The sequence below is a fragment of the Anopheles coluzzii genome, chromosome 3 (assembly GCF_943734685.1).
Source record: "Anopheles coluzzii chromosome 3, AcolN3, whole genome shotgun sequence".
Classification (NCBI taxonomy): Eukaryota; Metazoa; Arthropoda; class Insecta; order Diptera; family Culicidae; genus Anopheles; species Anopheles coluzzii.
In genome coordinates this window covers 1,949,548-1,962,752 of record NC_064671.1, presented here as the reverse complement: position 1 = coordinate 1,962,752, position 13,205 = coordinate 1,949,548, and the positions used below count along the sequence as shown (strand labels likewise).

Here is a 13,205-nt window from a genome sequence, read left to right as displayed (position 1 = left end):
AACGAAGAGATCAGCTTCTTGCACCACTTGATCAAGCTCATTCCCTAACCCTCGCAACATCGCTTTGCATACAGCATTGGAGTGGCATTGAAATATGAAGAACAGCATGGTAATGCGATGGCGGAAAAAAGAAACATTCCTGGCCTCATTCAGGGTGCCTCTCGTGTATTGCAAGGTGGTTCTTGTCGGCTCGCCTGGAAACATCATTACCCACCTCAGGGCTCGATGCACTGCTGCGCCGATGATGCTGATTCCGGTTTGACGAGATTTCTCGCGCGTCTCGACGGCTCCTCGACGGATGGTGGTAACGCCCGTTTGGTAAGACACTCTGGTTGCAAGAACGTGGCAAACACCATTACACCTCAAGTCTCAGCCTCATGCGGTGAAAGAACCCCCTTTCGCGCATCACCATGACGATGCTGTTCGTTTGCTATGGCCATCTTCCTGCTCTTTTTTTTGCTTATTTCCTCGCGTAGATAACATGACAGCACCGTAATAATCAATTTACCTTGCTTCCTTTCCATGGGATTGGGTCTGTGAGGGGTGTACCAGCACTACGAAAAGAACCACACAACTCCGGATCTAATCCTTCCCCTCGCTTTTGTGGCAGCAGACGGTGGTTTGGGGAAGAACAATCTGCTAGATTAACGAACCGGCAACCCATCGCCCAACTAGGTTCTTGGTTTGCGACCGTGGTTTGCACATTCTTGCCTTGCCAGCTGAGCAACAGAAGCGCACATTCACGGCACGGTCTGTGTCCTGTGCTGAAAGCTGGTGTGTGGTGGATCGATTAAATGGTATTGCGTTCGATTGTGCGTGAGACGATGCCGGAACTGAGGGATTGACAGCAATCCAGCAGCACGAAACTCTACGCTCCTTTTGCTATATACCACCGCCAATATCCAATATTGTGATGTGCTGCAGGAAGAGGAGCTAATATTGCATTGCAAGTGGAGTGGTTAGGTTGGATGCACAACAAAAATGAAAAAAAGGACCGCTACTTGTGGACCGCAAATAAATGTGCCCCACATGTGCGCTCTCGAGAGAGCCCTTTTTGTTCCGATACGCGCAATTGCAATACGGACATTATCCGTTTGATGCACGTATAAAACATTTCTCTCGGTCTGTTTTGGCCCACAGATCTAAAACAAGAGCGGCAGAGAGTCCTCGGGGGATGATGACGAATTTTGTCTCATTTTTATTATTATTATCACCAACACATCAATCAACCCCGGGGGGGTGCGAAAGATAGGGAACGTCCTGCCGCCTGCGGGCGATATATTGAACCGGCGATTGTGTGATATGTGTGACCAACTCTCTCGCCCTACATGTTTGCTCGCAAAAGTGGGCCCAAAAAAGGCACAACCTATAAAGCAGCCCTTAAACAAACCGCACGCACATACACATTCCGGCACGTTTCGCTCACAGCCGCTGTGTTTCGAAAGCCGACGGGGTTAATAAAGAAATTCTTCATCGGCGACGTGACGACTGCGGCATCGAATCGAAGGCGAGCGGCCGTCGACCCACCCAGGTTCGGTGGTTTCGTACGATAGATAAACATAAATATTGATTAGCGACCGGTGTGGTGTGGTTATAACACTTTTAAGACCACCCATTGCCATTGCTTCTGCCATTGGGGAGGGGAGCAAAGTGGCCCAAAAAGAACGGAACCTTACGTTCGGGGGAAGGTAATTAGCGTCTTTGGCCGTGTGCTGGAGGAGGAAACGAATTCGCATTTATTATTTCGGACCCGTGTCGCCATGCAAGCGTGAATGTCAGTATGTGTGTGTATGGTTATAGCATTTAGCGATAGCATTTAGCGCATCGCCGTTCGTTGATTGATGATCGTAACGTAAGAGAGAAGGAAATGCGGTTTTACGTCATCGGTGTGCTAAATTTATGATAAAAATTGGGAGTATTTCTGAGCGAAGACATGACGTAGGGAGAGAGAGATAGGTAATTGTATGTTTTTGATGACCAAATATGACACCTACTGCATATGAAATAGGAAAAGCTGTTAACAGCAAACTGGAGACAGAAATATCATAGGAAACTCCACAAAAACTCAATTACTACAGCGCTATCACACACAGGACATCCGATCCAATAATTCATTTGTTTCGCGTTTCAAAACCCGTTCGGAAAGTGAACGATAAATATCACAACCTTTCCAAAAGCACAGTAAATCCAACGCAATGTCCCATGAAGCTAAACTGGCCTCCTCGCGAAACCGTTCTCGAAACACTGTCCACAGTCGACGTTTATTGGTGCAGCGAGTGAAATTAAATTCCCTTGCCAGCCAACGGCCACCAATTGTGGTGTAGGTCCACACCGAGATCAATATGTTTCCTCCCCCCCCCCCCCCCGACACCCCTTTATACCTTTTTTGCGATCGGAATATCGAAACAATTTTCTGCGATATGTTCAACTCTGCACGCCTCGTGGGACGTCATGAACAAGGACTACGACAAATACAAAATAAAACCCCAGGCATATTTTTACTCCCATTGCCGGTGTGCAATTGAGATGTTTTGGTGGGGACACCAGCACAAACACTTGTCCCACCGGGGCTTACATTTAATGTGCTGCAATGGCAACATACAATCCCAACCATTCTTTACGCCCTCAACACGCCTGCAAGCAGTATTCTAACGTCAGCTCAAACCGGAGCTAACACTGGCGGAAGTGAACTGGCCAGCTAGGGCTGCATGGACCTCCTCCGTGCCCTTTATGCCCATCTAAACGGGAGTTTATTATTTTATAATTGAGGCACCTCATAAATTAACCAACCCGAGTGTATCGAAGCCCACCCTGGGTCGTGCTGTAACAACCGTTTCTGACCGTACCAGAGAGACACAGAGAGCGAGAGTAGCAAGAGTTGTGTCCCCCCGAAGGTGTTACTCCTACTGCCCCCGCCCGAATTGACCGATTTCGTGCAGTGCAATGGATTGTGTGTGTGTATGTGTCCCACAGAGGGAGATTGTAATCGTCGTCGAAACAGGAACCTGCCTCGGAAGGGCTGGCCAGCGCCGTCTCTCCCATGGTTCCAAGACAAAACCGGCTTTTAGCAGCTCGGTCACCCCGTCTAACCACACCAACAACACTCACGGAGGCACACGCTAGAAAAAGTGCACACTTTCTAGGTCAATCTGCACACAATCTGCCAACCTACAAAGCGAAGGAGGAAGTGTGCTGTTTGCACGTTCGTATGGCGTTTGCACTATTCGCAGCGGCGAAGCAATGCTTCGGAATGTTGTCCACCAAACAACACCGGGGGTACCGTTTTTCCTGTCCTGCTGCCTGTGAGTGACACATACGGTTGGTGAGGGTTGGATAACGTTAATGGGGAGCGCACACACACACACATACAACCGGACAAGTGGTGACAAAGCGTAACTGAAGCCACACAGGCCACTCTTGGGGACTCTCGGAAGGAAAAGGGATGAACACGAACAAAACAGAAAGAAAAACATTAACGGACATTTGTATTCTCGATGGTGCGGTGCAGTTGTACGGAGCGATACGAAACGGATGGTTTTGTATTTATTTGCGGAAAATTATGAAATACACGGGTGTGATAACGGGACCGGGAATGTCGGTCGTTTGGTTTGGTTTGGATTAGGATTGAGTTGCTTTGCGTTGCCAACGCTCCAGAGCACAAGCGGACACACATTTGATTGAGGTTAAAACACATTAAATCGCTGTGCCGCTGTCCAAATTGAGTTGGATACATTATGCGAAATTCCACAGCCCACCATTAATGCACGCGATAAAGTGTTAAAGTATTTCGTTGATGGGAAAAAGATGCTAAAACAGACAGACAAACACACACAGTTAGTCATTCATCTTCGCTTGAAATCGTTTTTGATCGAAGAAGCTTCATTTGCAATTTCGATTCAACTTTCGCTGGCATCGCGTTCCGCTAATCGGTGCAAACTGGTGCCGCAAATACCGACCACTCAGCTGGGCCCAAATCGACAAGCTTGTGCTCGTGCCAGTAAAACGTACTAAAAGCGTGCGTGCGAATCCGTGACTGCGTGAAGCCGAAGCTGTAAACCTATTAGCGCATTAACACACTTACCAACCCTCCCTTCAGCCGTCATTTAACATTAAAGGGCGCGAGGAAGACACACTTCGGGGTGGTTTGAATAGAAAAAAAATGGTGAAAGAAGACACACGTATCGGAAGCAAAAACGTTCGATGAGAACTTTAATCATTTTGCGATTGGGGTCACACCACAACTTCTATTGCCAACGAATGTTGTAAAGAAGCTCAATGCGAGGTGAGGCTTTACAGCCCATCCGTACACTCATTACAATTCGATTAGCTTTGTAAGGGCGCGGCGGCACAATAAAGCCACTCTCTGTGCCCCCTCGGGAAACGATCATTAATCGTTCGATCGTTCGACAAATGAGGTCTTGACGATTCTGTCCCCACAGCGCTCGAGAATAGCTCGCATGAATAACGTTCAATTTTCCGTCTAATCTGATGCAAAAGCAAAGCAACGGTACACTTACGCACGAGCATCTTCTCTTTGCCACCGCCAATCGAATGATACCTGAGACCCATCCAGCTCGCCGGGACAGGAAGGGAAGCGGAATTTATTGTTGCGTATCGGGGCAGGAAAGAACCCACAACACAATAAGGCTTTTGGAGGAACCTGTTGAAAAAACAAAAGCAAAACACCGCTTCTGCCACACTCATCAGATAGAAAACCCATCGATCGATGATGTTCTGTTTCTCTTTCCCTCTCTGTTTGGAAGGTTGCGTTATTGCGCCACATAATTTTCTTACGTGCGCTCGGAGCCGGTCCATAGCGTGCTGGAAAATGTACCGTTCAGCTTTCGAGCGTTTAAATAGCCACATGGAAAACGGCTTTTCCAGAGTGCAGCGCTTTCTCTAGCGTGGTGGTTGGTTCCCTCGCTCGATCGCATCCGTTCGTCCGGATACGTTCGTCGCTTATCGCATCGCAAGTCTCTCGCGCGCGCCATCAACCCACCGTGTTTTACGCCACTTTTTTCCGTTACATCGTTCGAATCGAAGGTATGCTTTACTTTATCAATGCTTCCTACGATGCCGGTCAGCTAAAAGACGCTATTCAATGAGAGCTTTTGAGGTGGATTAGCGTTCCTCTTGAACCCTTCAAAGGGAGGATTTCTTTTGTTAAGCAAAACATTCAAGTATTTAGGCCCTTTCTTACTTACTTCAGGTTTTTAATTTATTGATTAGCATTAGTTTGCGTGGCAATTAAAACCCCCTTCAAATGTTTGCACTTTGAGTTTGCGTGAAGTAATCGATCGCGGCAGCGGTATGTGTGAAAAGCACATCTTCGTTTGCTACTGTTACTGCTTATCATGACTGCATCCCCTTGAAGCTGAAAGCATGACTTTGGACGAACTAAAAGGAAAACCTGCGTGAAGAAATACTCAAGAAAAATTAACCAACTCAACCCCGTAACAAGGGATAACAGAAAAAAAAACATTCATCCAACCATCTATCTATTTACACCTCGCCTAACGTGGGCTAACAAGAAAGCAACGTGCGCTTGTAATGTGTGAAGAAAGGGTTAAAAATAAAATGAAAAAAAAACATCGTAGAAGATCGATTTAATTACAATGAGCAAAAAAAACACACACACTAAAGCCCTTTATGCGAATGGAGAAGGAAAATTGCCCTGCGTGTGTCTGTTAAGTAACTGCGATCTTCGGCTCATTGAAGGCTTGTTTTATCCAGCTCGATAGATACGTGTTATTGTTTTTTTCTCGCTTCGGGTTTACGGTTTTAACCAAAAAAAAAAAACAATAATACCTGTGCTCTAAATAACGCACACTCTCCAACCGTACGTGTTGATTAACATGCAGATCATTCCCAAGGTAGGCAGGCAGGTTTTTTTGTTTGTTGGCTGAACAGATTGGATGGGAATAACTAGTCGGCCCGCTGTGGGAAGGAATGAAAATAATCCACCGCCACACTGCTGGACGTCTGGCCGGAATTTGGTTCAGTAGGGCCAAGAACGCTTCCTTGCGGGATGTAGGCTGTTTTTTCTTCTGTTTGATGTGGTTGAAAATTTAGGTTTCAGCTACAGTTTTAGGCAGCGACGGAATTGGGTTACGATAATTAAAATCTATTGCACGTGTTGTGCTGTTTTGTATGCGCGCGCGCGCTCGTTCCTGTTGTAATTGGGGTTGAACTAAGATATCGTGCATGTGGTTTACGGACTGCCGGTTTTGATTGGTTATGTCTGCTCAATGCAATTTCCCTTACCTGTTCCAAATTTGTGCCCAAACCATCCCATTCCGATTGAAAAAGAACAGTTCCCTTTCGACAATTGATTTAATAATTTCCTGTCAACTCACAATCAGTCATGCGGGTCAGCCGTTTTCTTCACACTTAACTACTTTAACTACCGCTTTCCGCCCCCAAACGGGATGGTGCGAACGAAACCAAACATCTTACCCTTGTGACGAGAGTTTGAGTGATTTTCCACCATGCACCACCGTGGACGAAAAGTTCTGCAAGCGTTAGCGCAAAAGTTGTCGCGTCGACTTTCTACAGAAATCCTGCAATCCTTAGCCGGATGCAGAAATTCCTCCGCAGCATGGGACATCCTGCTGCGATTCGGAAAACATTTTCTCACACCCACCAAGCGACGCAACCCCAAAGACGAACTTCTTGCTTTGATTGAGTGCAAGTTCTTGGCCCCTGCAAGGAACGCGACGCGAATAAAGCGAGACCACCACCACCACCAGCGGCCCATAATCCCCGGAAAGCTCCCCGAGACGCAGCAAACTTTAGTGGAAAAGCGAAAAAAGGAACGCCGTACTGAATCGCACAAAACAAAAACGAACTTTCCACAAATCAACAACATCGACCGGGTGGGCATGGCGCGACACTACAAACTACCGCACTATCTACCCCGCGCTCCGGCCTGTTTTCTATGGGATTGAGGAGGAAGTTTAACATAATTCCATTACCTTTGACGCGATCCGGCTCCGATTGGGACGTCCGAGAATGCATTTAAACCTGTCTCTGCCGCTGCCCCGGGTCCACTTGGCACTGGGTGACGAACTGCAAACTGTCTGCCTTTGCCCAGAACAACAAATCTCTTCCGATAAAACACCCGCAACCCAGTCAGCCAGCCAGCCAGCGGGATTCCTTCCACGGCGAGGCATTTTTGAATAAACATAAGAAATTGTTTGCGAAAGTTTTACGCTTTCTTGCCTGCTTCCTGCTCCTCTACGGGCTACCGGATCTTGGCGTATGTCCGGTCCCCGGACCCAGAAGGGGTGTAGGGTTGAAATCGTTTTTCGTCGTGCAAAAGAAAGTTTACTTTTGAACCGTTTTTTTTTCTTTGCTGCAAGGCTTCCGAGAGGCGCAATTTCACATTATGGTGGGTTTCCGTTCTGGAATGTGCTTTGCAATTGAGAGGCATCCAGAACGCTACGCACTGTGTGGCAAAAGTTTAAAGCAAAATTAACATTTTTCTTTGCATTTCTTTTGCTTAAACTAGGTCCAAACAGTGATTGTACTAAAATTGAATCCTGTGTTCTAAAACATAACCAAACAAATGGGGTCGAATTGAAATGGGTGGACCAGGACAGAACTTCTCCAAAATCATCACATTTCACGTCCTTCTAAAGCACACACACACACACTGACAGACAGATGGACAGACAACGTGCGTCTGTCACCCGGTCCATCCGGAATTGGTGCAAGATTTATGGAACCACCGACCGAATTGCTCTACGCCTGGGTCGAAAGCTTAAGCCGAGAGGCGGTTGTGGCAAAGATACACCACAGAGCGAGAATACCTTCAAGAAGCACCCGAACCGTAGGATTTTAATGGTACCGAAATCACCAGAAGAAATCACTCCACCAGAAAGGAGGTGTTTGGGAGTGCTGCTGCTACTTCTTCTTCATCTTCATTCACAGCCTCTCTAATGGAATCGGCATTGGTGCGCAGGGCACCACAAAACCCTCGTAGATGGCCTGGTGGTATTGGATAGAAAAACATGTTTAATGGTTTTTCCATTTTCAACCCTGCCGCTTGCCACCCGAACGCACACTTCCCCGCAACATTTCACAAAACACCCAAACAGCGGTTGACTCCCGGCGACTTCCTTTTGACGAGGGCGACAATGTATCCTTCTGCTTTGCTGTTTATTTTTTCTCCCCGGTCACTTTACAGCAGCAGTCCAGCAGCACTCTTTAAGAAGAATTTGTGCCATGGGCCGAGAAGTTTTGAAGATGGTGCGGATGACTTTTTTTTTCAAACGTCCTCAATGTTCACCCTATTAAGATACTCTGCCCCTTCTATTTCCTGCCAGAGGAAGTGCGATTTCCTGATGTCTTTTGACCTTTCTGCCAGCCCTTGGGCCCTCATCAGTGCGCGCAGGAGCGCAGCGGTGTGCAGTTGAAACGAAAGCCCCCGGAAGATAGACACCTTCTTGTTTTTTCGGGGAACAGTTTTGGGTAGAGTTTCATTTGTGTACAGTGTACCGTGTTTTTCCGTGCTTCTTTTGTACGTGCGAGTGATTTCAATTTACTTTCTTTTCTGTGCCATCAAGATTCTAGGCACGGCAGCATACAGTTTCGCCCCTTTAAAAGGCGAAAAAAAGTAAACAAATGGTCGCTGTTTGCAAGTTTTGTAAGTTAGTAAGAGTTTTTCCCCTTGCCGTTTTTTGTCATCTTCCATCTCTCCTACGATTCGCTAAGGGAGCCCTCGGTCAGTTGCAAATGGTTTTGTTCCACTTGATGTGCTTCATTTGATTGACCTCTTACGCGTTCACACCGTCCACGCGAAAGTAATTATTCAATTAATCAAATCCACGAAACCCTTATCAATCAAAACGCCGATTTCTAGCGAAACCAGGGTACGACGGCTTTGGTTCTCGACAATCCCTCTCTCTCTCTATCTCTCACGGTGTTGAGGAACTTTTTTCGACCCCCTTAGAAGGTGCTGGCAAAAGAAGAATCACCAAACCGCGAACTGTTTGCCGTGCGTTTCTCCAAGCCATCGCCAAACTCCAAACAACCAAACCCACCAAACCCGGCGCGCCATTGACCGATCGATTGGTTGTGACTAATGGGTGAAAAGCTAGCGGTAAATCCGCAAATGGCTTTGTAACCGTTTTTCCAAAAACTGCGGCTTGCGGTCACGCCCTACAAGGGCGGTGGTGACGTGCCGACGGGCGAAACAAACAATCTTTACCTACCGGAGAGTGCCTTCGAAGGGATCAGGCTGGCTGGCTGGCAGGGGCGGCCCCAAGGCCCCATTAATCGACCGGATGTGCACGTCGATAAGCAGCGGTCACCCTTACCAGGCCCGGTGTGGTGCGTGTATGCAAACCGAGGAAGTTTTCGGGTTTTGCAACCGGAAAGGAAATGAACTCGGCAAACCTCACCATAGCGACACCTTATGTGTGAACGGTTAACCGAGGAAACCTCCCATAAAGAGGGCTCGTTTTGTGCACGGGGGAAGCGAGTGGTTCATAAGTTTTTGGGCGAGCGGTTTTCGCACTCCATTTGCAATTCGTTGCGGGCTGTTTGTGTGCGTATGTGGTTAAAAAAGGGCACACAGATGGTTCCGCTTTATTAGGTTGGCAAAGGATGACTGCTGCCGATTGGGTGGATGGTTTCTTAGAACGGTACTCGCTCTCTCTCTCCCCTCTCATTGGAGTCGATTAGTGCGGTGTGGTAACTGCTTGCAAAACAAAAGCATAAAGCATACACCGTGTGTCAAGTGCCATTATCGATCCGATGAACTTGCTAAATTGAGCACTTTGTCTAACTGTTTCCAGGTTGTTTAGGGAGGATCAAATTTCGTTGCGAGGAAGATGAGTGGATTTTCAATCGTAATTTCGAAATTTCTCCATGACAGGTTTTAAGAGCGGCAGTATTAGGAGGTTATTAACTTTATCTACAAATGTAGGCAAATTTTCATGAACCATATACGTGCAAATGATACAAGATTATGTGTTTTCGATGTTCTAATACGTCCCAAAGACTCAAGAAACTGTTCTACCATTATAGGATGTCAAAAAGGAGCTTTTACAATTTCCTAAGAATAGATCTAAAAATACCCTTAATATACTGACTTCCATCGAAATGTCTTCAGCGTCAAGAATCACTCAACAAGCACTGCTAAAGCACGAACGACAATGCGTGTACTAAAATTGACTCTTATTTTTGCTTCTTCTATTTTGCTCCACTTTGACGGTCCCTCCTACCTCATTTCGAAAGAAAATGCCATTTTTCGTAACACACACACACACTCATCTTTTTTGCGCGTGTGTCCAAAGTGGAAAAAGACCACCCGGCAGCACAAAAAAAAAAAGGATTTGTTGCCCTCAAATTTCTATTCTCCTCCCCCGTCCAATGTGGTCCAACGACGGAAGAGGGGGAGTGTGTTGTTATGATGGAGCGAAAAACGTCGGTGGCCGAAGTTTGGAGGCCATCCGGCCAACCCCAGCAGAGCCTACACGGAAGGCATGCCAAGACGAGACAAATGATGATGATGACGCCGCTGATGATGGTGATGATGATGAGGCGAGCTGATTTTAATCTCACGAGATCTTGGTACGCTGGCGCGCGAGTGGGTTAGTTGGTTAGCTTGTAAAAGGGGAAGGAAATGGGGAAGCTTTTTTCTCTCTCGGCTGTGGAAGCCACACGGCACCCCAGTTTGCACTGTACCACGCGGAACAGCAACGACGGAACGAACAAACGATGCTTTACTGCGATGCCCCTGAACCTCGTGCGTCGGCAGCATCTTCACCGCGTGAGTGGCAGGGGCGATCGACCCCAAAAAAAAGTGGCGAGTAAGCAGCAGAAGAAAGGAAAGCATCGGGAAAGAAGAAAGAAAAAAGCACCCCCGAGATGCCGAACCATCTGCTCCACAACCTTAAACGTGGTCAAAGAGCTTTCCCGGACGCTCCCTGTGAAGGATTGGCTGTTCCGTTCTTCACAGTGTGGCACAAACTTTAAGCGAAAAGAAAAGCAAAAACCCTTCCCGTACCTTCCAAATGAAAAACTAGGAAAGAAAAGCCACCACATGACAATCGGCCCCTCAATCGCTTGTTGAGGTTTTCCGCTCATTTCCATTCACCCCCCGGTGTTTTGCCCCGTTCGAGCGAAACGAACACAAACGTCCACTCACTGTAAAACCAACGATCATCGGAACGAAGTCTCATCGTGGCAAAGGAGGGAACCCTCTCAGTATGACCCCTGCTTTCCTGACCACAACCCCACAACCTCGTCCAGCAAAGACGATGCCAGCACGACGACGATGCCCGCAAGGATTGGCAACAAGCACGAAATTATATATGTCAAGTGTTGGCTGATGCTTGCAAAACCGCAAATAACGCTCTCGAAGTTCTCCTCCCTGTTTCCGACTGCGGTCCGGGTGGGGTGGAATGGGGAAGGAAAAAGGGGGGGGGGGGGGGGCAAAAATGGTCGGCCTAGACACAAACGCCTTTTCAGTTGCCGTGCATGCCAGTAAGCTACCGAACACTATCCTTTAAGCCTTCGGTACAGCCCTCTAACCCTCTCTGGACGTTCTGGCCAGAGCCTAGAGCGGGAGGCTTTCGTCGGAAAATTCGGATGACAAATACGGTACACTCCCCTTTCTCTCTTCTACCCCACACAATGGATGGGAGCGCTCCTTGTGTTTACCGAGCGACCACCGAAAGTGCGTACTTGTTTCAGTGCGGATGGGGAGATCGACCGAAGGAAGGAAGAAGCATATTAGAACCATTCTTCGAGAGACACGCACGCCCAGAACTACGGGTGCGGAGGCATTCGCATATTTTCATACCCGGTTTTTTGTCGCTGCTGTTGCCTTCCATCTGTGTCGTTTCATCATCCTTACGAGCAAGGATTCAGTTACATATCAGGCCGTAGGCCGTAACCTACACGCTGGTTGTGGACGACCACAATTTGCTCCCTCCTTCACCTACACACAATGGTTGACTGTCTGTTTCAGTACCCTTTTTTCCATTCACATGTAAGAGTGTGTGTGTGTACTAACCCCCATTCAGCAGCAATCACTTGCCACTGTGTGTGTCTGTGGTTGGGGTGGGTGTAACGCATATATCAATCTGATAAGAAGGGACCCCCAGAGAGAGAGAGAAAAAAAGAGGTGAATCCTTCAAACCATTTTAGCTCCATTAAAAGCAACGAGCTCGGGGAAGGACGGCCAGATGATACATGATTCTACCACCCCGCCCATGAAGATAAATATGAAAAAAGCGGGTGAGAACATTTTACCGTGTGACCCTCCATCAACAAGCAAAACAAAGTTGCTTGTGTCAACTGTTTAAAGTTAAAGGCGTGACATGGTTTTTCTCTTATAAGTGGTGTTGAGGCTTGTGCGTGTTTGAAGATTGCAGCAATTTCTTTGAATTAATAATTAAAGCAAATCATGATTCCGGTGTTTTTATTGATCCAGCTCCAAAAAAGGGTATACTGCTGGCATTATAATGTCCTCAGAGCCTAGACCAAAACACCCTGTCTTTGCAGAGGCTTAGCGTATTTAAAGGCGTTATTTTTTGACACCCTGAAAAACCACGCTAGTAACACACACACACACACGCCAAGACACTAAGGCAACTTCATCCCTGAACACAACTGAAACCCACCGGATGGTCCAAGCTAGGCGGAGCAAGCCACAGTCCATGTCGTACTCGTTTCGCTTTGTGGCTTACAACGGGGGCCCGGGATGTAATAAATAATAATGCGGCAGCTGTAGTGCCCATCCACTGGCAGTTCCACTAACGACTGAAAAACCGTGTTTGTCTTGCGGTGCAGACACCGAACCATCATCGTCGCTAGACGCCAAAGGCTCGCGCACTGTGTTGCCTTGTTTAGATTTCGTTCATCGTAGCAATGCGTTCCATGTTAGCGCGCGTTAAGAGCGACCCGGCCGTATGTATGTATGTTTGCATTGTATTGCTAAAGGACATACGTAGGTTTTATCGTCCTCTTGTGTTGCAAAAACCACAGAAACACTCACACTCACACACACTCCGAACACCGATCAAACGCCGGCGGCTTGTGATGAGGATGATTGTCTCCCTGTGCCAGGCAGACCTTCGTCATACACGCACACACGACACTAGCAATAAGCAAATGCGAGGACTGCCGGACACGATGCGATCACTGCCCCTCGAGCCCGGATGTGGAACGATGAAATATTGACATTATTACGA

The 13,205-nt window shown here is 47.5% G+C and overlaps 2 protein-coding genes across 7 annotated transcripts in view; one reads left to right on the top strand and one right to left on the bottom strand.

Annotated features, from left to right (window-relative positions):
• Positions 1 to 13,205, bottom strand: part of LOC120959453 (rab3 GTPase-activating protein catalytic subunit) — a 113,540-nt gene that overhangs the window by 10,758 nt on the left and 89,577 nt on the right. The gene's annotated exons all lie outside the window — the stretch shown is intronic.
• The window catches only part of LOC120959451 (leucine-rich repeat and fibronectin type-III domain-containing protein 3), a 104,762-nt gene that overhangs the window by 3,642 nt on the left and 87,915 nt on the right, over positions 1 to 13,205 (top strand). The gene's annotated exons all lie outside the window — the stretch shown is intronic.